Source organism: Haliaeetus leucocephalus, unplaced genomic scaffold (assembly GCF_000737465.1).
Source record: "Haliaeetus leucocephalus isolate CR32 unplaced genomic scaffold, Haliaeetus_leucocephalus-4.0 Scaffold848, whole genome shotgun sequence".
In the NCBI taxonomy this organism is placed as follows: domain Eukaryota; kingdom Metazoa; phylum Chordata; class Aves; order Accipitriformes; family Accipitridae; genus Haliaeetus; species Haliaeetus leucocephalus.
The window spans coordinates 6,117,006-6,140,904 of NW_010973284.1; the positions used below are offsets into that span (position 1 = coordinate 6,117,006).

The 23,899-nt window shown below is 39.8% G+C and overlaps 1 protein-coding gene across 1 annotated transcript in view; it reads left to right on the forward strand.

Moving 5' to 3' along the window:
• AGBL4 (ATP/GTP binding protein-like 4) overlaps nucleotides 1-23,899 on the forward strand; it is a 580,767-nt gene that overhangs the window by 99,724 nt on the left and 457,144 nt on the right. The window lies entirely within an intron of this gene.

Below are 23,899 nucleotides of genomic sequence, written 5' to 3' on the forward strand. Positions count from 1 at the left end.
TTTAAAATACTTTAAAAATATTCTACTATTGATTATTGTTATTATATTTATTAAGGAAACCATATAGTATCTAGAACAGGTAGAGCACAGTGTGAGGTTGATTTCTGTAGATGGGAAGCTAATAACTTACTGAAGATTATACAAGAAGTTTATGGCAAAACCAATAATAGATTGATTTGATATTTAAGACATGGTATCATCTACCTCTGATATAATAAGCCCCCCCCCCAAAGTGTCCTGTAAAGGAAGAAAGAGTACTGTTCTACAATGAAAAGAAAGAAACAACAAGAATTGTTTCTGTTATTTTATGTCACTAAATCAGGGTTCTATTCAGGCTATGTTATTAGTAAATTTAAATAAAACTAATTATCAAAATCCGCGAGACATTTTTTTCTAGGAACTTAATGAAGCATCATCTAACCAGTCCCACCCACAAAAAATCAACCACTGTTTTAACAAAGTTGGGAAGCAGACAGTCAAATGATATTGCATATTTAAAGTACATGATTGAAATTGCAAGCCTGGAATTTTAGCGGACTTAGCACCACTAATATATTTACTGGTATTTAATGTGTGAGAACACTAAAGACAGAATATACAAAAGAATAATTCTGTCCCAAAGACAAGGACCAAATAACAATTACCAAAAAGTTGTTGAATTTCTTAAATGGACAGTCTCTGCTGAGCTCTCTGTTGAACTGATGAAGTAGGTCATAGAAGATTCCCTTTCTGAGACAACGCTCCTACTGAGGGAACTGAAAACTCACGGCAAAGTGTTTTGCTGCCACTGGACATGTTCAGGGAGAGGGAATTAAATGCTGAATGCATTGAGAAAGGGACTGAGAGTTCCCACAGTAGTGCAACGCTGCCAACTGGGCCAGTCGCAGCATGTCTGATTGTGCAGTAGGGCCTTCCCCAAGCCCTTGGGGCCAAAGCTCTTTCTAGGAAATGAGGAGGCATGAAGAAAGAGGGGGGTACTGGAAAAAATATTGAAAACAATTTTTAACATGCAGAAGAGCTGAAGAAAGAAAGCAGCTATTGTTAGAGAAAGGAGCAGCGACAGTCAGCAGGAGACTGAGAAACACTAATCACTGCTAAATCACTGGAAGATGTCCCCACTAAGCAGAATTGCCACCCCTGCTAACCAGCAGCCATCGACATTAAATATTGTGGAGCTGAGCTCGCTACTCTCAGAGGCATGCTGATTAAAAATGCCCTGATGAAATGGTGTGTACTGTAAGAAGTGGTACTTAGTATTTTGTCTTCATAATACTTTAAATTGTACTATATCCCCACAAGGTATTTTGCCATTCTCCATTAAAAATGGGCAACTGACTTTCAGAAGTACTGAACAGCTGCAGTACTCAGCTGGCTTCATTTTAGGTTTGAGGATGCTCAGATATTTTGAAAAAGGCCCCAAGTTTTCACTGTTTGATAGGAAATAATGAATTCTTTTTCTTTACCATACCTGTTTTCAAACCCTGTCAGTGTCTTTAAGTCAGTCTTAATACTTCTTGCCTAACATAGATTAAAAGTTATATAAAAGACTGGAAACTGTTCCTCCCACATCAGTGCGAGATACTATGGTTCGTTTTTTTGACCATGCTGATTTATGATTTCACAGCAATAGCTCCATTAAGGTCTAGAATGGGTTTTCATTTCATAAAAGCACAATGTTTTAAAATTCTTTGCATTTTAGGACAATTTAATGAAGTAGTTAAAAATTATTCCAGACTGAAAATGTTTTCTGCAATCAAAGAAGAAAAAAATCTGGTAAAATATAGGCAAGCAATGAAAAAAAAAAACCAACCCAAACAAAAGAACTCACTCCTGATCATAGAAAGATGCTTCTGAAAAAGAGGAGCTCAGTGGGAGAGTTTTCCTTTTTCTTCCCCACTCTTCCAAATTCTTGTGATGTGCCCTGCACTAATACTGCTTTCATTGTACTTTGGGGGATTTTTAGGGGAAGTTGAAAAATAAATAAATAACGCTCTCTTTATTACTGAAGAAGGTCACATTTTGATTTTTTTTTAGGGGAATTCAATAGAATCTTCCCCAACCCAGTAAAACTTACTGCAGAAGTAGCAGGAAAATATCAAATCCCGCTCTTGCATGAGCAGAGGATAACCTCTCTGCTTGTCGTGTCCTACACTGCTCATTGTGGAATGACCATGTCTTCTGCTTCCTCTCCGCTATGGTTTCCGAGGAGAAAAAAGCCATAGCTACATACAAGGCTTACACTTCATCCTTCTTCTGAGTTTTTATCTTGTCTTATCCCAGCCTTCCTTTTAAACTGTACACCTTTGGAGTAGGAATTTGTATTTGCCTTCTGCAGCCCCAGGGATATGCTCTTTACTTACCAATTCAGATGAGGTTTAAATACTGTACAGTTAGCAAAGTGAATGAAACACATAGGACTCCATCGCCCTTAAGGACTTGTTAGAGATGATGGGAATTTCACCCTGCTGTCTTCTTGCAACGTACTCGGATGTGTAGAAGGGAAAGGGTAAGAGGGTGAAAGGATGGGGAAAGCAGCAGGTGAGGAGATGAGGCAGGATTTACCCATGGAACAGGCTTGAGCAGAGATACCTGACCCTGCCGTGCTCTTGTGAAGTGCCCCAGGAGGCAAGTGGCTACCTGTGCTGTTTGGATGGAGACCATCTGCTTAGGCCTGGCAAATATTTTGCAGTAGTGTGGGTCAAGGACTGACCCTTGTCCCGAACACTTGAGGGTTTTTATCTAACATTGCAGTATCTGAACGTCTTCCATGTGAAATTAATATCAGCAGCAATAGCCATAATTTACTTGAGGGAAATGGAGATTTTTCCTTTTCAGGAAAAAGAAGTCTGTCTGGGCTAAGATGTTGGGGATGGTCTTATTTGTTTGCTTCTTTTATTTTTATTAATATTGTAGGTTTGGGGAAGAAGCTTGTGGAACCCTTCAGGTGCTGAAGGGGGCATCCAGATCCTGGTACAAAACTTCTCCTTTGAATAGTCCAAGAAAAACCTCACAAACCCAAAGCATTGTTGACAGCCCTAAGAAAGAGCTCTCTTCAAAGCCATATGTGTTTTGTTCCTCTTGAATCTGTAGAGAACCCCCTGAGGCTTCAAAAGAGAGACACAGTAGTGGAAAACATCCCTCATCCTCCCCATCGCTTAACTAACTCACAATGTTATATAGAGAAAGAAGGCTGCCTCGGGAAGTGGAGTGCTGGAAATCAATATTTGATCAGATCTGCTTGTGTTTATTGACATAAAAGAATATTTCATAGAATCATTGAGGTTGGAAGGGACCTTGGGAGATCATCTAATGGACGCTTAATGTCAGTAAGTGTTTTCTAATCTCATTGGTCCTTTTCCATATACAGAAATGGTCAAAAGGTACTTCTGCCTCCAGGCAATGATAGTGGCTACTGAGGAACTTATGGCAGCTGCTTTCAGTGGCGGCCGAGACAGGAGTGCTGGTTGGCAAGCACAGTACCCACACTGAGTCTGGAATAACCTCTTATAGCTCAGTTTCCTGAATGTTACATGATATTCACGTATGGTACACAGCAGAATTTTTCTGCCCTAATGCTGGGGTTTGTCCTAACGGTTGGCAATGCAGAGAACAATTGCCCATGTAATGAATCAAGGTGAAATATGACGTTATACTTGTGCTAAGTGAAATATTGTAAAATGGGCACTGATCTTCAAGGTGGTTATTAACACATTAATTTAGTAAGATCTTTCTCCAGCTCTGGAATTCTTGTGCAGCCAGTGTCAAAGTTTACAGGTTACAAACACCCAGCTCAGTAACTGGATGTTTGAAAAACATAGTCTACTCTTGCAAAAAATTATTTCCGTTATTTATTTATTGTTGCTAACTGGAGATCCTGATCTACAAGAGAGATATGTATATGCCCACCCCCCACCATGATTTTGATATTTTGGGGGCTTGCTGGTATGCAGTTTGCAGGTGGCTCAGAAGGCGACTCATGTAGAGTGTTTCTTATATCTCAAGAAAAGGCCAGTGCTTCCTAAGCTGGTTTTGGCTGCATTCCTCATACGGCTGCTAGACCCCATTGCTGCTGCAGTGTGACCTTGAAATCTAGTGTAACCATTTTTATTTTTTTTTTTGTCTTGCAATCCCAGCCATAACTACTATGCTCCCATTTGGAGTAATGACCTCTATATTGAGACCAGATACTTGTAAGCACTGAAGATACATAATTAGATTTTTTTTTTTTCTTTTTAGGGATTTATAGTTTTTCTCATCACTGTGAAAGATATTTGCTTACAAGTAATAGTTAATTATAGTAGATAGTACCAGATAGTCCTTCTGTAATAGCTAGTCATAGTCTAAGTGTATTTCTCCATAAGTAAATTACACATTATTCTCTGAATATATCTTCTCTGCAGTCAAAGCTGGACTGCCAACTTGGGTAGAATTATCCAGCCTAGTTTTAAACTTTCCTAAGTACATATCAACAAGAAAGTAGCTGGAGCAGAATGGATCTCAGAATGGGCTGGAAAACTTGCTAATGTCAGTGTAGCATTTCCTCCAACAGGTTACAAATTATACTGTTCTTATGCTGTTGAGAATGGGGAATAATACATCTCTCAGAGCTATCACTGCATATTTGTTATGAAGTATTGCTATAGATAGGTGATTTCCATAACCCTATTCACACCCCATGGAGTCGAAAACTAGTTTATCAATGCATCTGTAATGAATATGTGAATGCTGTGGGGAGGGGTGAAACAGGACAGTGCTGAAAACAAAGGAAAAAAAAGACAAATACTCTAAGCTTTGGATGGTAAAATGCCAAATGATAACAGAATATTACATGTTTTGTTAACAGTGGTTTTCTGTGAGTTGTTTAATATTGGGGAACGGAATAGATAAGCGTATGTGAGGGAGCAAGGATGAGTAAAAAAGCGGGAAGACAAAAAGCGCAGGTTTGAAGAAGCAGAAAGTTGCTTGAAAACTGACTGTATAACATATGTATAGACACCTTAAAAGATCAAAATGGCTGTTGAAAGCGAAGCTTTAAATAGGAACCTTTAAGGGAGGTTTTCTACATGCCCAGATTTTCATGGCTGTTTTCTCATTTCTATGCCATTGCTCGGAAAAGACTGTTGGATGTCCGGACACTCAGGCAGGGTTGCTGTGTATGCACAGTAAATCCAAAATGTCTGACATGCATTGCTCTGATTGCAGGGAAATAACTGTACATTACAGGCTGGTTTGGAGGATGAGATTGCTTTTTTTCCAATTCATTGAACAAATGTGTTAAAAAACTAAAATGTGATGCTTTTGTGCTTCACCAAAACTGCAGGGAAATCACATTTTTTCCCTTTCTTGTCACCAACACATTTTCTTTATTCATGTAACAGTAGGTGTCATCTTTCTTTAATTATGCCCAGCTATCGTATGTTGCTTTTATTTGTTGAGGATGTTAGTTTCAGGGAAAATAATTTAGACAGTTCCATTTTTCAGGCAACAATGCACTAAATCCTGTGCTTACAAATTGCAATTAGATAAGAATTCTTCTTTCCACAATCAAATGTGGCAGTTTCTTACTGGAAGTAATGATGAATCAAACTTATAGTGTAAAATGGGAAGATCAAAGCATTCAACGAAAATGTAATGAAGAAAATACACTTTTATGGCTTGGCATTTTAAATGTCCTCTGTTATATATCACCGTGGCAGCATACAATGGTATAAGTCTTTCTTTGGGAATGAATACAGATCAACGCAGCCTCATTTGCTGTGTCAGAATTTACTTCTTACTATGATGATATTTCTTCCCCCACCCCATCCCCCCATACCCCTCTCTTCCCTCCCTCAGACCTTAAAAGTACTTTAAACATGTTTAGCCTGTCAAGAAGCCTTTGCTAAAGGGTTTTGTAGCCTTTGGTAATGACTTCTAATTTACGTGACTAATTATCCCGGGATAAATAGAGATGAGGTGCTTTAGGATAAGGCTAATCTGCATGTCTGCTGGAAGCTTGAATACTGCATTTTATAAAGATACAAAACTCAGCAATTCAATGAAATTAAGGTTGTGACAAAAGGCAGGCAAATTCAAAATGAAGGCAAATACTTTTCTTCCGAAGCTGCCGCAGTTGGATGTGAGAAAGATGCTGATGGCATGGCATGAAAAGAAGCATCAGTCCTGATTCTGGAATTTATTTGGACCTATACGGAAGCTTGAACAGATTTTGCCTATACCGTTTACACAGTTACATTTTCACATGGAATTGCATCATGATTTGCCTGCCTTCACCATCCATCTTGTCCCAGTTGTGTTGCCTTATTCTTTAAAACATAGCAGTTATCCATCTATGGCCACCTCACCCCTGATTTATGCCACCGTATAAATAAGCAGTGATGTATGTAATTAGGCAAAGAACAATCTGAGCACAAAAGCTTAGTCTAATGTCTCAACACTGCAAGATGTTATCCCAGATAGAACAAACTTATGCTGGCAACAGAGGAAAAGAACTAAAGAAAGCAAGTATAATGCCCTTTCTGCTGAGCTGAGAGGTTCAGTTTTCAGAAGAGCTCTTGAATTCAGAACTTGATCGCCGCAACACTGTGCAGAGCAATGCATAAGTACTTTAGGAAGTTTAGTCTCATTTTCAAAGGTGAGTTAAGGTTTCAGACTTCTTAGGATGTTTTTAAAAGTCAGTTGCAGATAGGTCTAGCATTGCTCTAAGCAAGAGGGACTCAGTTCAGCGCTGTTCTGCACATTTTATAGATCTGTTAGCAGCTACTTTCCATGCTCACATTTTTGCATGATTTTACAACCAGTCGGTTCTCACCTGCGAGCTTAGAGGTGGGCAGTGCTGGACTGTATCTGATCAGGTGGACATGCCTTTAATTCTTACTGCACATGCTGTTAAGGTCAGTTGTTTGAACCATCTCATCTCTCAGGCTAAGATGTTAAAAAAGGCCAGACTTCCAGGATGTGCAAAATGGAAAAATCAGACTTGTGTTTAGGTATGTACCGAATTGTTGTCTTACTTGCTGGAATTGCTTTTGAAAACATGCTGTCTAACTCTTTTAGGAGCCTACAATGCAGTGCTTAAGACATCCAGAGCTAACTTGCCCAGAGCAGGGAGAATGACAGATTATTCAATTCCCTTTTCAATTACTTAACCACAGGATCATCATTCTACTTCACTCAAATTGTAGTATATTGATTTCTGTTGTGACTCAAAAGATTTTAATTTTTAATAAAAAGTTAGCATGATATTCTCTTTATGTATATAAATCCAGAATAATCTGCCTTTTGCAGACAGCGTATTTAAATTGAAAGACCCCATAATACCTATAATGTTTATAAGGAGCTCTCCCTGAGTTCACTTAACCAGTACCCCCCTGCTTAGTTTCCCCACAGGACAGCAGTAATGCAAAAGCCTTTGAGGCCTAGATGAGAGAATTGTAACATAATGAACTTTTAAATTTCAATAACCCTTAACAAAAACTGCTAAAAAGCTCCCATGGTATAGAATCAGAGTTTCACAATATCAGCTGATGTAAATTACAGGGAAGTAAAAGGAAAAAGTTAACCAAAGCCTTTCACTCTTTCCTATCCAAGGCCAAATTAATATTAATAGGTCTAGGTTTTTGGTACACGTAAATACTAAAGAACTTGCCTTAAAGTGCTTGTAGGCTTGGCATATTGACCCCAAACTCCATTTTACTGAGAAAGGTAGTAACAACTCAGGTGAACAGATTTCCCTTGGAAATCCCAGCCCCCAGTTAACTGGGAAGTCAGGCGTAGCAAGTTTTCTAATGCAACCCACGTTCAGGGCAGTGCTCCTTCCCAAGCGAACAGCATCTTTTAGAAACCCTGTGTCCAGGTAAAAGCTTTTATACTAGCAATCCCAATAGTGCTAAAAAGTTTCGAGGTGTTTTTCCATTTGACAGCTTAGCTCTAACCCTGAGCTTCCATGGAAAAACTACACAGTGTAACTTGGTCTGAGTATTAAAAGGAAATTTCTTGGGGACCCTCTGTACTTTCTGGCACGCTTCCCAGGAAGGGACTAATCAGTAAAAAAGCCATTCTTCACACTTGTTCTTTGGCCTGTCCTCTGTGACCTATTTTCTTGACTAATCCTGTGATTTTTATCCCAGCCAATACCAAATTGCCTCTGTTTCTGGCTGCTCCTGGCCAGCCCTATAACGCTGAGCTCCCAGCAAGATCTTGGGGGGAAATGTGGAATTTTGAGTGGTTTCTCTTGCTTCAAGGTCTCTGCAGAATCAAAGGACAGTGTAAGTAACACCAAAATGCAAGAGCAGCAGCCTCCTCTGTATTGGTAAATGCGGACTTTTGTGCAGATGAGGTCTTCTCTAAAAGATAAAATACAGTAAGGTTGGTCTGTGTAATTGATGTTGAGGTTTGTAGTCCTGAAAGCAAAGAATCCCTCGTGAGAAGCTTTACAGTGATGATCTGTGAAGCTTTTTTTTTGTTGCCAAAAGAGGGAGCCCTCACAGAATTATATATGCTTTTGGGGAAGTTTTTGCTTTTGTGATCTGCTCTTTACAAAGCTCTGATTTATTTTTTTTTTTCTTACAAAACTTAGGGCCTTTTTGGTTTAGAAGAAAAAGGGTTGTGGCACAGATAGCGTGAGCTGTGAGTTTTGCCCTCTTCAGGTTCACGATCACCTTGGGTCGCAAAGAAAGAAAATAAGCTTTTCATTTTCAGAGTTACACAGCTGGCTATTATTAAGTACTTGATGTGGCTTCATTAAATACTATATTTTAGCATTCCAGTGTTAGAAATAATGATCCTGCCAAACTGGACAACACTGGTTGGGCACTGAACCTATTTTAAAAGATACATGATTTTGTGTGTCGTAATTTGGGTTCCATGCTGCCTTGTGTTTATGTGAGCTGGAATTATCAAAGCTAGTACCCGATTCACCCTGTAGCCATCCCAGAATGAATTTTTTTCTTCTGAAGGACAGTGTTTGAGAAGGTCGAGTAGAATCTTTCTAATTTGTCTGATGACATAAGGGGTAAGTTAGTGCTGGGTTTATTTGTAATCGCTTGTAGGGAGTAATTCAATAAGTTTTGGAGGGGCTTTGAGAATTACACAACTTGTTACTGATTATTACCCATGCATTAGGTTCAAGGCAGTGAGAAAGCACAGGCACTTTTATTAGAGTTTATCTTTAGGGCAAAAGCGTTTGTCTCAGGTTCTGCAACGGAGACTGCAACAAATAAGAAGTTTACCAGAGAGACTCTGCAAGTGTTGATTCATGATTCACCCTTACCTCTTTCTGAGCATGAACTGGTTAAAGGAAATTCTAGCCAAGAGAAATTACAAGTATTTTAGCTGATCTCTGCCATCTTTTCTGAACCTGTACTGTTCCCTAGACTAGTTCCCTTTTGAAGAATTTCTTTTCAACCTAATGGCTTCTATGACTCTGTGGCTCCAATACCCCATTTGGTATTTTCTCTGTTTTGCACAGTAGCTCTCTTTTCTGTTGGGATGTAGTCTGAGTGGATATGACAGTCCAGCGTTTCTTATCTCCCCCAAATCAAAGCCAAACTTACAAAATAGCTTAACTTCATGGGAGTTCAAAGCCAATAATTGGGCAGTAGGATTTAAAAAATACTTTTATTTGATCATTTGAGATATTTTGCCTTACTATTTTTAAATGCAAATTCAGAGGCTCCGGCATGACCTTTTTTTAGTGAGATTTTGATGCTTAGGACCAGATTCTCAACAATACGTTAGTGCTTAAAAGGCATTTAGGTGCCTAATTCACTCCTAGGTCAGCTGTTCTTGAAAATGTCACATCCTAGCTCTTGGCAATACTGGAGCTTTATATAGCAGGATTGTTGCATCAGAGTAAAATCCTGTTTAGAAATGCATATTGATGATTCGTTGTTAATAGATATTGTGTGAAGATTGCTGTGTGATTATTGTACCATAATAGCGGTGAGATTCAGAGTAAGTGCAAGGAGTAGATTGGCTGAGATAGGAAGGATCACATTTAGTTGATAACTTTTCTTTCTCTTTTCCATTATATTCTTGTTGTCTTTTTGAACACCATTAGTATTCTCAGTGTTGTACAGACACATACGGGCGACTTAGGGCAGGAGCTAAGTTGACTGCAATCAAACTACGTGATAAAACAAAAAAATCAACCCCAAAATAATTTTATGCATTTTATTTAAAAGAAGAACATTCAGAGTTAAGACTGAAATGGCCAAAATGGGTGTTTCTGACATTTTATGGATGTTCTGCATAGGTAGTGTGCCTCCAAATATTGGATGCTCCTATATACCATATGTGCTGCAATTCCTAAGCAATACAGCAGATGTTTTAGGTGATCAATTCAGAACTCACTGGCTTTGTTTAGTTCTCCCCATTCCCAATTTTATATGATGTGAATGTGCCTGTCATCATAAGTAGAGGAACAGTTCCATATTTAAAAATCTGTGCATAATTCAAAGTTGACACAGTAGCAATACTAAAACACTTCTCAACCTAGAAAGTCTCATGTTCCTCAGAGTCCAAAACACCTAGTTAGGAAAACTGTGGCCAGTAAAAATTAGCTTTGTGTGGCTTGAATCAAAACTTAACTATTTCTTTGAGTTTAGGTTTATTGTACAAGGCAGATGAAAGCTGACAGTTCTGATTTCTTTGCTGATCATACGGCTGGGTGAGCTGCTTTGCTTGCTTATTTGTTTTTAAGAAAAGTTTTGTCTTATTTCTGTCTAATCTCCTCCAAAGCCAGCTTCCTAATGGCACCTTTTTATCTTCAGTTCTCTTAACACTTTCTTCGCTGCTGCCCCACACTTTGCCAGCTCCTAGTATACAAAATGCCTTTTCTGCCCTAAGATCATCTTTTCTTTTCTTTTTTTTATTACTTTTTTTCTTTTTTTTCCAATGAGCTTTTTAACAGCAATGCCAAATGATTTGACTTAGTTTTCTGATCATGTGCACTGGAAATCTATTCAGACTTCATCAAAAAGCTCATTTGAAAATACTGGTTCTATTGTATTGTCTGAACTGTTTTGTTTATTTATTTGGGGATATAAAAAGACTTGAACTCTCATATTTTTTTCCACTTGTAAGTGAGCACAGATATGTATCTGATGGCTAACACAGTAAAGAGACTATCTTCTGGAGTGGTCTGTGGGGAATAAACTAGCTGCCAGCTAACACCTCTCTGCCTCTGCGGAGGCTGGGGCTGGTGAGGGCAAGGACAGCTGCACTCCTGCACCGGCCCCGCGTCTCCTCTGCGACTCGAACCCACAGGACCGTGGTGGAGGGACCTACATTTCAAAAGAAAAACAAAAAGTTCCCCGTCTTCAATGCCCCAAAGAAAAATTTAAGTTCACTGGGAAGAGGAATGAATCTGTCACCTAATTTTGCCACTATAAATTGGAGCATTTACATTTGTGTTGGTCTTTAAAAAAAAACAATATGAAAAAAATCCTGAAATATAGCTGTCTGACACAGTAGAGTTCAGGGTAAGAACAAGGATAAATTTTCCTCACATGTTCACTTATGGAAACTTTGTTCACCTTTCCTGCAACTGTGAAATTGGTTTGAAATGATGGACTGATACTTCCTCATGAGTTACTCTTGACATACCAGAGCTCTTTGCTAACTGAAAAATATGTACTCGGGGGAAGCAAAATGCTTTTCCAAACACAGTGTGTAAATGTTGTTGTTAACGTCTAGATAATTAATTTTTAAGGCTAATATTCAATAAAATTGAATGGAAACCTCTTGGATTTCTTTTAACAAATGAAGACCGTAAATAAGGGCAATGGAAGCACTTTAAATACAGAACTATATTTTTCTGAAAACTGGAAGTTTCAGAGTGACTCACAAATCATAGGTAAGCATCCACATTTCAAATTATGCAGATAAATATGTTTTCTGTGTAATCCAAAGAACAACTGCGTTGCAGTAGCTTCATGACATAGTTACTACATTCTCGGTTAAATATTTGTTACATGTACATTAGTAAATCTCAGCTTTTGTCTTCTGGAGATCTGATTCCAAGAGACACGATCTGCCTTCAGTGACTGTCTCAGCAAGGACATCTGGGGAAATTCAGCCTTTGGTTGGACTGAACCCTGAAGCAATTGCACATCTGTGATGCAAAATTAGCAGTTTCATAACAAAATTGGTTAACTAATTGGTTAATTGGTTAAATTTGGTTCCCTTCTCTCTTCCACTGAAGTCCCCGTGCTTTGGGTGCTGCTCAAAAGAGTCTTGTATTTGTCAGTCACCACGCAGATTTTTCACAAGTGTTTTTTCTGTGTTTTTTTAACCACTATTAGAGAGAGAGAGAGAGAGATATCAGATAGCAGGTCCCCAATGAATTATAGAACAGCTGTAAAAGAGCAATAATTTGAAACAATTAACAGTGAGGCTAATGAAAAGAGGATTTCAGACCTCTTATCTCTGTTCAGTGTACGGGACAAATGTTTTTCCCTATTTTATTAGTCAGAATAACCTGACATGGATTGAAGAGAGGAACAAAATAGTAGTATCTGGATGGCCTCATTTTCTTAAGCAGATCTCCATTCGAGGTTGCTCTCAGGCAAGCTAACTCAGCTCAGTGATTTTGATTAACCAAACTTTTATTTTCTCCTTTAATATAACATGGTATAATATATACGACATAAATAATTCTCTTCAGCTGTTCTGAACAAAAATGCCTCTGGAATGGTTTTCATAGGTTAAAGCACCTGGGTGAAGGGAGTGTAAGGAGTCCCAACGCTGCCCTGTTAGTCTTCTGGAGTTTTGATATAGGTTGCAGCCTGAGTGGACCTTGTTCAGAGTTCTGTGACTCCAGATGTTCAGATACAGGGATTTTGTAATGATTTCAGCATGTGCTGTAGAAAACTACAACAAAAATTGCTTCAGAAATGAATGAGAAAGTTTTGGGTCTGTTTGGAAACTAAGATTGTTCTTTTTACCTCCGGGATAGCTCACGCTCATTGCTGCCATTTGACTTCTCCAGACAGTGCTTTCACAGGCTGTAGTTAAATATGCATTTTTTAGAAGAATAAAGATTGGGGTGCTCTGAATCATTTGTTAAGTGAACATGACAAGCAGTGGTCTGGTTTGGAAAAAAAATTGCTTTTTTTGAGCAATAGAAAAACTAACTCACTGCCATGGATTGTGAAAGGAAACAGACTCAAACTGAAATTAGATGAAAAGCTTGAAATTAGATGAGACCACAATAGTCAGACATATCAATTTATGTATTTGTCCATACATACGAGATTCTAATTTAACTTTTCACTATTATTTTGATCACATCGTCTTGACTTCTATACAGTAAACAAGGAACTTTACACTGTATGGGGGGAAAGATTTTCAGATAAAGTAATCCTCCTAAATTAAATGTGAAAGCACACAGTTGTTTCCTCCTTCCCTCCAGCCTGTCTCCATTGCAGAAAAGTCTTTGGCTGTAATGGTGCCTTGACAGCCAGAGCAGAACTTGGAGGGGTGGAGTTAGTTGCCCCCTTGCTGCAAAAAACCCCAACCTGATTTTGTCCAGCTGTTGTGCAAGTCTTTGGAATCAGATGTTTCCTCTCTTATTGGTTTACATTCCCATAATATTAGCAGTTTGAAAATGTGGATGGAGCTGGGCTATAGCACTTCTGCTGGATGGAGGAAATGGGGAAAGGGAGAAGAAAAGTGAAAGCGACAGGAGTGGAAGGCCAGTGAATTTAGAGCTGAAGGTTAAAAAAAAGAAATCGTCCAGTCTGGTGCATTGGAAATCAGTTCTTTGACACCCCTCACACCGATTTCCTTTGGCTCCTTAAAGAGATGTTGCTTTAACTAGGAAATGTGTGTGCTGCCATGTTTTATTGGTGACAAAATGCTAGCTTGGTCTTGGATAGCTGTGAGTATTTCCTAGGTTTTTCTTCTGTATCTACAATACATAGCCTACATCAAATCCTCGTCTGTAAGTGTGGCGTGTGTATACAGTTTTACTCCTCTCTGTACAATGCAGAAGTCAACAGACACACCTTGGTATATACACACCTGCATATACACACATGAATATTTATATGTGTCTGTGATTGTATATGCATATATGCAATATATTTGTGTCTTTACATATATACAATTATAGTAATGGTAAGTGCAAAACTAACTTTCAAAATAGAATAAACTCTGTCTTTTCCTTTTGAATGCTTGGATGCATGGAGCTGTAGGTATGAGACTGGTAGCTTGGAAACTGAATGGTGACGGTGCAAATGGAAATCGCTACAGAAGGATTTTGGAGATGATATAGGCTGTAGAACTCATGCAGATCATTTGGCAGTCATAAAGTTCTCCCAACATTTACTCTGCTTTGTGCTATACAGAAAGCCCAGCCACTTGGGCTTACAGGCAAAAAGGTTGGTTTTCTTGTAGAGCTGAAATACGCTCTGTTGAATGTTTGAATTTCTGAGATGTTTGAATGTGAGGTACCAGAAATACAACCTCTTATTGAGGCTTTCTTCTAAATAAAATGGTATGCATTACCATTGTATACAAGTCACTTGGCTGCCTTTAAATATTGCCATCTTTAAGTGGAAAGGGAATATATTTTGAGTGTTTGTAGAATACCTTCAGCCACTGGAACTATGATCTGGAAGTTGCTGTGCTGTGTTCTCACACAGCTCGTCTGCATCTCAGGCAAACTCCAACACCTTAAGAGAAAATAACACCCGAGATAAACACAACCAGATAATTCCCACAAAATCAGAGATGAAGGCAGGGAGCTCTTGGAGGGGGAGGGATTTGGGCTCTAGGGAGTCAGAGAAAATGGCAACTAGAGAAGTTGTGGTCTCTCATGTTTTATTTTCACTCTGTTGCTGAATCACAGGGACTTTTTAACACATAATTCATAAGTTTTACGCGTGAAAACGCAATCATTTTGGGGAAGTTTTGTATTCAGAAGGAATTTACTCTTGTGTTGCATCTTTTATATGTCTCTTTCTTCCTTCCATTTGTATTGCTATCCTTATGGTGTGAAACCGCAGGAGTCCTGTTTCTTAAAAGTTTATCAAAGATGTGTTCCTTTTGACTGTATTAGGAAGTGGGTCGTGTCAGTGCTGTAATTCAGAGCTTTGTTTTCCAGTTAAGTGCTGCCCTGAGCAGAATTCTAATACAGAGCAGGAGCCAAACCGAGTGCAAACACATGCTGCTCCCCAAACAAGAAGGTATTTAACTTCGTACAAAGAAGGACGCTTCTAGTGAAAATTTCTCACATTTCAGAAAACTTCCCAGTAACTCCCTCAGAGTTCTAGGTGTTTTTTTTCCTCTTTTCATGGAATTACATTTTTTTCAAAACAGTATTTTCTTTAAACCCAAATCAGCCTTCTCACCACCAGTGTGCTGGCTATTCTGGCATGCTGACAGTTTGTTAAATTTAATATTAGTTGACATGGAGAGAGTAGGACAACTGCTACTAGCTGGTAGCTAAACTACTTGGGTCATATGCGGGTGTTGGAACTTAAGTCCCAGTTTCAATACGTATTTAGTTAGTTATACACAGCAAAAGAAGGTTTGGGAGAAATGGTCTGCTGGTCAGAGCACTCGTAGCTGGATGGAGGCAGCTGGAGTTCAATCTCAAGGTGCAGATGGGGCAGAGCAGGGACATAAACCTCTGGATTTGTACCTCCCTTATTGTGTGATCACAGGCTCCTACATGTTTAGTTTTAAAATTGTGTATGTTGGGGGTTAATCTGTCTTGTCCGTTATCTAAAGCAGCCCATAAACAATGGCTAGTTAGTCAATATCCCATTACTGGTATAGGTAGATATGCTTTGTTTCTAATTAAACATTCATTGAACATTGTTGCTTACCCCCCCCAACAAATGGTGGACTTTCAAAGTTCATAATTGCTTTCACTAATGCTGCTCCTTTCCTTCGTAAGACTTAACGTAAGACAGGAATTCACAACTAAAGAATGGCTGTGCAATGCCTAAAGCAATCTGCATCCTGTATAGATTTTGGTTGTTAATCGTGCTGTGTGTGGTCTGTATAGTTTTTCCTGCCCTTGTTTACTCTTTTTTTCAAAATAAATAAAATTTAAAGAGAAGAGTTTATTAGCTCCTGCTGCTTACTATGTACTTTAAGACATAATCCGCTGTTTGTGGCATTACAGTAATCTCTATAGGCAATAAGTAATTGATGTCACAAGCACAGGATTATAACCATGGCTCTGCAATTTACATAATAATACACCAAACTATGAAAAACCTGCATGGAGGTTTGTTACCAAAACAAACCCTTTAAAATGCTGAGTTAAACTGTGGAATGAGTAGATCCCGAACCCTTGCTGTGTAAGTACATATTCTTCATTTAAAACGTGCGTAAAGCCACAGCCACCTTTTTGTTAGTGGAACTACAGAGGCTTGATTCCAACTTGCATGTGGGGTCACACCATGAGGAAATGGTCCTTATTCTCTTCCTTCATTTCTGGCAGGCCCCAAGCTTTTGGGGAAGAACAGAACAAAGCACAGACAAGGTATTGGCTATATCATCCATTCTTTTCCCCCAGTCTTAACTGGGGCAGAAATACCAGTGTATGTGTGTATGTACTCCGTATACTCACATACTCTACACAGGCTGCAGAGCGACTAGAGCACTGGCTATCTGTGCGTTAATTTGTCTCAGCATTTCAGGCTTGAATTAACAAGGATAGAAGCCTATGAAATTGGGAGCTCTGAGTCAAGTTTGCCAGTTGGGTTTAATAAAGTGATTGGATTTGCTTGCCATATTTTGACTTGGGTTAAAAAGAGACTGTTATTAACTAATCAAGGCTGTCCTTTTACATGCACATCTGAGAAGATGCACTCTATATGCATAGTATACATCATCAAACCATAAAGTTGCTACGAATCGACCTTTGTGATGCTTCCCTGAGGTGCATAAGGATGCTTGTTGTTTTGCAGATGCAGAAGGACAGAAAACTTAAGAGGCTTTCTGTCATCATAACTCTCATTGGCAAAGTTAAGGATCAGTTCATTCCAAAGCAGTTCGTTCCTCCTCTCTTTCCTTCCAGAGATAAGGTAGTCTAAACGACTTTTTGTTGTGATTGTAAATATTTATAGTGAACTGATGGGCTTTTTTTTTGTTCCTAGTGGTTCAGTAAGAATCTGGATACTATCTTTATGAGTGTTTTATATGTAAATAAGGCAACCTATAGATAAAGCACCAGCAGATGTCACTCAAGAATATGTGGAACACAGTATGAATTTGTGTGACCAATAAAACTGAGCGTGTACATTGCAGATGGCTTCTGCTGCACAGTCGCTCGGGTTGCTCGGCCTTCTATGGCTGTTTCTTTGGGCAGTGATCTACTGCTTTTGATAGTAATCTGCTTACCAAGGCTTCGGGGATGTGACCTACTACTACTGCCATAGGTACCACAGAGTGCTTGTATGTGTGTCCAAAGATAGCTCACATGGCTTTTCAATCTTTCATTAACCTTCATTGTATTAATGTTCTTTCTAAACAGCTTTTGAGCACAACAGGACTGTAAGAACATTATAAATGAGTGTTGTGTTCTTGAGATAAATAGTTGAAGCGAGGCGAAGGAGAGGTCTTAGTTACTTGTTTGGCAGTGTTTCTGAAAAATAAGTAAGTACCATGTATTCTTGGTACTTAGGTTTTGGGAAAGAAATATGCAGGTGTCAGATATTAAGTAGAAGAGTATGTGAACTGGAAGGATGAGTAAAGTAGCTGAACGGTTTGGCGCTGTCTTTCATCATTTGGACTCGGTTCTGATTCTAAACCAAAGTCGAGTTACCAAATATTGCAACGATCAAACGTCTGTAGAGGTCGCTGTTAAAATGGTTTAAAATGCTCATTATAGCTCTTAGCGTGAGTGATAACATATCCCAAACCACTTTATAAATGTTCTGCCACACCTATATTATCAATAATTGATTCCACAGAGTAGGCTACAGCAGATGCAATTTACTAAAATCCCAGTCAAGTGTCAACAAGCTGACTGGTTCGTTTTATCATTATACCAGGAAACTTTAGCAGCTAATCATAAAGGAAGTATAAAATATGAGATCTTGCTTCATTACATGAACAAAAGCCTGTGATTTCAGGATGGGGAGAAAAGATTATTGCTTGGCATAATGTGATTTAAAAAAAAAAAAAAAAAAGGAAAAAGCTTTAAATCATCAAATTATCCATTTTAACAGTATTTGAATTAGGGGCTTATTGGGGTCATTACTTAAATCGAGAGTTTCTCCTTGGAGATAAATCTTGCACTCTGAAGGGAAGGAGGGTACAAGTAGCGAAACTTGCATTTGGGAAATTAGACAGATGTGAAATGCTCACTGAGTTATATTTACTTTTTTCTAACACCTTCCTCTATCTAAGCCTTCATTAGAATTTTTTTTCCAGATGTTGATTAGCCCTGAATAGTTCTTAAACTGTCCAACAACAAACAAGTAAAAGAAGGTTCACACTCCTCTGTCACAGAAGCATCTTTTGGATAGGAGCAAAACACACCGAGGTGCACAGCTTGTCACCCGTCAGGTAGCAATATGAAAGGATAGGACACAGCCTTTAACCTCTCCCTCTCTGCACCTTCCTCCTCCTCCCTCCCCTCTACTGTAAATCCCTCCAGTGCAAAACCAGGGAGGCTTATGGTGGTGCTTGTGGGCAGCCGTGTCGTGCCATCCACACCGTGCCAAGTTGCACACTTGGGATCTCTTTGATCTTTTTCTGAACTTTTGGGTTCTTTCACGATACAATGGTAGAGGATAGCTTTCAAAAGCATTGACATTACAGAGTGTGGCAATAATAAAGGCCATAGAAACGTGAAATTCACCCTTCAGTACATACTCAGTTTTATTTTAGGAGAAGATGCATTGGTTTCAATTACTCTTATGTCAACATGGTCAGTTTATAGAAGAGAAGCGCTAATTTAGAAGTTAAAAGGAAAAGGCACAAGTAGTAACAAATTGTGGCAAAGCTTGTGGCAAAAAAAACCCCAACCATGCACTTGATTTCAGTTTTAAACCCTCTGAATTGCATAGTAGATTGAAGGTGGTAGGGAGAGGCACCTGTTCAAACCACATTAAAATTAGATGGAAGAGATCAATAGCACAGACCAGGCTGGGTAAAATACATTTAGGAAGACAAAGTTCTCCTGTGGTCCCAGAGACTCAATTCCGGCTTTGTGTGGGTGGCCTATGGCAGGAGATGTTAGTGCGATGGGCAGCCTGCCTTTGGGTTCATAGCTGCAGAAAACACTGCCCGCAGAGTGAAGGCAGTGAAATGGCACAAGCCAAGAAGAGCTTTCGAAAGCTGAAGTCAATCTCAGCTCTGGGCTTAGGAGTTTTGTATGGAGACGCTGAGCAAGGCAGGTAGAGCTGCCTTTGCAGTCTAGATTTCTCTAGACCTGCCAGAGCATGCCGTCTCCTGGGACGTGGGTGCCCGGGACTGCCGAAGGAGCTTCCAGCACCGCAGTCTCGTGTGTGCGATACCTGGGTGGCTGGCTGCCACCTCCATCGCTGCTTACCAGCTCTCCTGGATGTTGGGGGCTTGGAGATGATGTGCTGGGACAGAAGGCAGGGGTAAGGATATCTTTCGGATCCTGGCTGGAGGAGGAGTGTAGGAGTAGGAAGATGACTTTATAATTGCTTTTTTTATCACTCTTTCTGACTGTATTGACTTTATACTTGACACAGCTTTGGCTGGCAAGTGAGGCCCAGATACATTCAGAATTAGATATGACTAGGCTCATTCTTACATGAGAAGAAAATCATCGGTTGCTACAGAAACAGCTCCATATCAGTCTCGTGGGGCATCTTTGCATCTGGCTTTTTTTCCGTCTCTTTTGCTAATCTGTAGATAAGAGTCACAGCAAGTGCAGCACATCCCACATCTATATAAAAGGTTGGAGGAACTCTGCAGAGAGCAAAGTGTGAAAGAACATCTCGTAGATAAGCTAAACTTAAATGAATGAGTTAATTTACACCCCCCTACCATTTTTTTTCTAGTTTTGCAACTCTCGCTGAGTTAATTGAGGTGAAAATTAAATGACACCAGTCAGCAAATATTTTAAAGACCACCAACATCAAGGAAGAGAAAGGAGGTACTCGGGAAGGGAGCTACTAAGAAAAATTTAAGAAACGATCCGAGGGGTGAGTTAGAATCTGTGTCGAGAAAATTGCATATTGCAATGGAATAATAATCCAGACTCACTTCCAGGCAAGTTGTTTAACTTGATGAATTAAGGAATTAGTTAAAAATAAGTGTATATTATGGGTGAACAGGGACCGTTCTGCACACTTCAGACCAGCTCACCAGCGAGGCTTTTCAACTGGTTTTCTAAAACGTAATGAATTCTTGATGCTTAGTAGATTAATATTTATTGAGTGAATCAATGCTTAATTTATTAAAAATTTGCCTTCCTTGTATTTTAATATGATTTATTACTCATCAGTGCTTATTGCATTAATTAAAGATTGTGTTAATTTTGTGGAAGTGAACACGATCTGCTGCAGGTTTGCTGCAGAGCCCAAATGCACCGTAGGGACTGTGCCTCTGGGTAGCACCAAGGATAAAAAACTGCAGAAGGTGGGAAGCCGGGATGAATCACCAATGGCCTCTTCCTGCCTTTGGGCTTTCAAAGAGCCAGCAAAGTGAAAATGAAGATGCTGCCCCTTAAGGGTAGGACAGGATTATAGCAATAGAGATACCATGGTGATACAGGGAACGTTTCGGTTTGCCTCTTATAAATTATGGCTGATGCTGTGTAAATCTTTTTAGTGTTTCTCCAGGAATGCCTTTTTGTCAACGTAGGTGAAATCCAGCCTTAGCGATATGGGAAACTGTCACCTCTCGCCTGACCAGGGATGATAGTCGTTACATTTCAGTGCTCAGGTTGTAAGTAATTCTTGGGACAGTAGGTTGCCCAAAGATTGGGATAGTCCCAAGCATCTCTGCAGGGGCAGGTGTTTGAGAAGTGGAAAATTACTAAAGGCGGAACAAAAAAAGCCAGACATCTTGTGAGATGAGTCTTTTGAGAAATCTGTCAAAACAGGGAGAGGGTGATCATGCTGGAGGGGGGCAACAGCTGCAATTTGCATCTTTCAGCACTGAAGGGAGAAGCGAATATATAAAGCCCCACAGCCATGATACTTCTGCTGCAATTATTTTATTAATCTTTGTGACACTTGTAATTTCTCTCTCTCTAAATTCAAATTCTGCTGCTTTTATAGCTACTCATAAGTGTGTCTGTATGTTTTTTAAAAAAATCCATCTAGTTACTAGACTGCTTGCATCCAGCTGAGCCCTGGAAACGGCAGAGAGCTAGCCCCTGAGATCTGAGAGCAGGCTTGAATTTCCGGAAAGTGATTGGATCCATAATTAGTGTATTTTTGCATGTTTAAATGCACAATTCTGGAAGGCGCTTTGCTGTTTCCTCCTCTCCGGGGCTTGGGTGAGTGTGCACAAACTTCCCTTGCCGAGCGAAATTAGAGAAACCTCTTCAAGGTCCGCTGAAGGTCAGAGCAGAGAAATTTTTTCTCTCTCAGTGCACCGGGCAGGCAGCAACCACCGAGCTCCAGCCCAGAGCGTGTGGGTGGAGCTGGTGCCAAGAACCTGGTGGCATTTCAAATCCCTTGCAGCCATTAGGTGTTAGATGCAAAAGATCAGTGCTGCTTCACTTGAAGTCAGAGGAATAACTTGAGCTTGAAGTTCGACACATACACAAAGATGTCCTGGATCTGGAGTTGATTTGTTTTTTCCAAGGACAGCTTGAAGGCAGTGTCCAAACAGGAAAAAAGTTACACACTGAACATTTGACTTGTAATAATTTCATTTTATTTCCCATTTCGTTTAGCCTATTCTATATGCTTTTGTTTTCCTGCAGTATCAAGTTAAACTCTTCAGGTTTTTATTTAATATTTATTTCTACCCTAGCTAATAGACTCAAGTCAGGACCAGGGCCCAGCTGGGCTACATGCCTTTCTCTCTATTCCAAATCTCTACATTTTGCAACCTTCTTTGATGCAGGATATTTATATTCCACCTTTTTTCCCAGTAGAGAAGCTTTCACAGAGTATAGGCTTTGGATATATATTTTCTGCTTTAGCTGTTCATTAGATATACAGCATTTGGAGTTCCAGTTGCGCTGAGAAATGTAAGCAAAGCTTTTGGCCCAGTGGGTGCTAAGCTCTGGCATTTCATAGCTTTGTACATATGAATCAGGATTAAGGCACAGGATCTCTATAAAATTTAGCTCATTAGGAGATGTTTCGTCTTACGGCTCCCGCTGGGGCGGTGGGTCCTTTGCTTACGCTGTTGCTTACTGTGCTTTAGTGCTCGCTGGGAAAGGAGGGTGGGGTGAGCAGCCCCCAGCAGAGTAGAGACAGCATTTCTGAATGGTTCTTGTGGAGGTGACACAAGGCAGCAGCAGGGTCTTCTGCTCTCTTTTACTATTACCCTGGCGCACCTGGAAAAAGGCTTGGCATAGTCTGGCCTTAGTATTTTATAATAAAGCAAATGTGATCAAGCACACTGCTAAGGTCATACTCAGAATGACTTACCAGAGTTAAGAGAACAAGGAGTACCTATGAAAACAGACAGGAATGAATTTTCTCCCAAATATGATTTGTGTCGTACAAGAGTTCAGGTACCGAAGGCCAGCAAGGTTTCAGAAAATGTGTTTTTTCAGCCTGACACCCCACTCAGCCTCCCAGCAGGCCACATTCACTGTTGGGCATATAGCTCAAGTATATTCAGTAGATGATCAACTGGGTCCATGCACTTTAGCCAGTGAAACTTTACTTACAGAGAAATGATGGGTTTGGGAAGGAGTTTCATCAGTCATAATTTCCAAGGAAGAGTGTTCACGGCAGGGAAAACCAAGTCAATGTTTCCTCCTCAAGGACTTTCAGCTGTCACCCAGGGAATACAGTGAATGCAGTGATGAGAATTAGATTAGAAAAAGATCAATAGGGCTGACAATAAATGAAAGTAACACAGACATTATTGAGCAAATTAGGAGAGAGAAATTAAACTGGACAGTATAATCGTCAATGCCAGCTAGACACACTAATGTTGGGCAAAGTTAGGGAGAAGACAGTAAGTTAGAAAGTGCTATGAAGAAGAGGCAGTAAGAGTCTGTCTGTGAGATGAAGAAAGCCCTGCTGGTGATGGAAACCTCTCAGCCCACAGAAAGGTGGAAAAGGATGATAATGGTCCAGGAGCACACGGATTTCAGTGACAGGCTGCAGAGAGGCAGCGGTGGGGATATCACCTAAGACTGGGAATATGGAGTAGGCAACAGCCTTGGCTACACGTTACAGGGGAAAGGAAAGCTCAGGCACACCCCACCATCACCAAGGCATTGGTGGGATAGCTTGTTCCAGGCAAAAAATTCTCCTAACCTTCTTGGAGTACAGGTTCGTTTGCCCTGTGAAGGTTTGCAGCCCTTCCAGAAACCACTCGTCTGTTTAAACTTGATTATTTTCAATAATAGCTCCCTGTATTTTGCTATCTGTACAAATATCCAGTGATGATCAAGTCTCGCAAGCTTTTGGGGTGAGGGATATCTGGTGGCAATGAGATCCATGGGCTGACTGCGCTCAGCATGAAAAGAAACTTTCCTTTTATCAGTCTTGAGTTTGTCTAGATCCTCTTACATGTCTTTGAAAGGTTCACCCCAAGGCGATATAATTGTGTTTGATCACATACAGGCTATGAGTCAGTGATTGATATGAATAAAGAACTTAGAGTTTCTTGTCTTGGTTCCTTGTCTTCTTCCCTGTGGAATCAGAAATCACTTTTATAAATATAGCGGTCCATCTGTGCTTCTAGCTATCCATTTCAAGTATATGTTCCAAAAAAGAAATAGTAACACTTTATAAGTGCAAATAAAAACACATTAAAA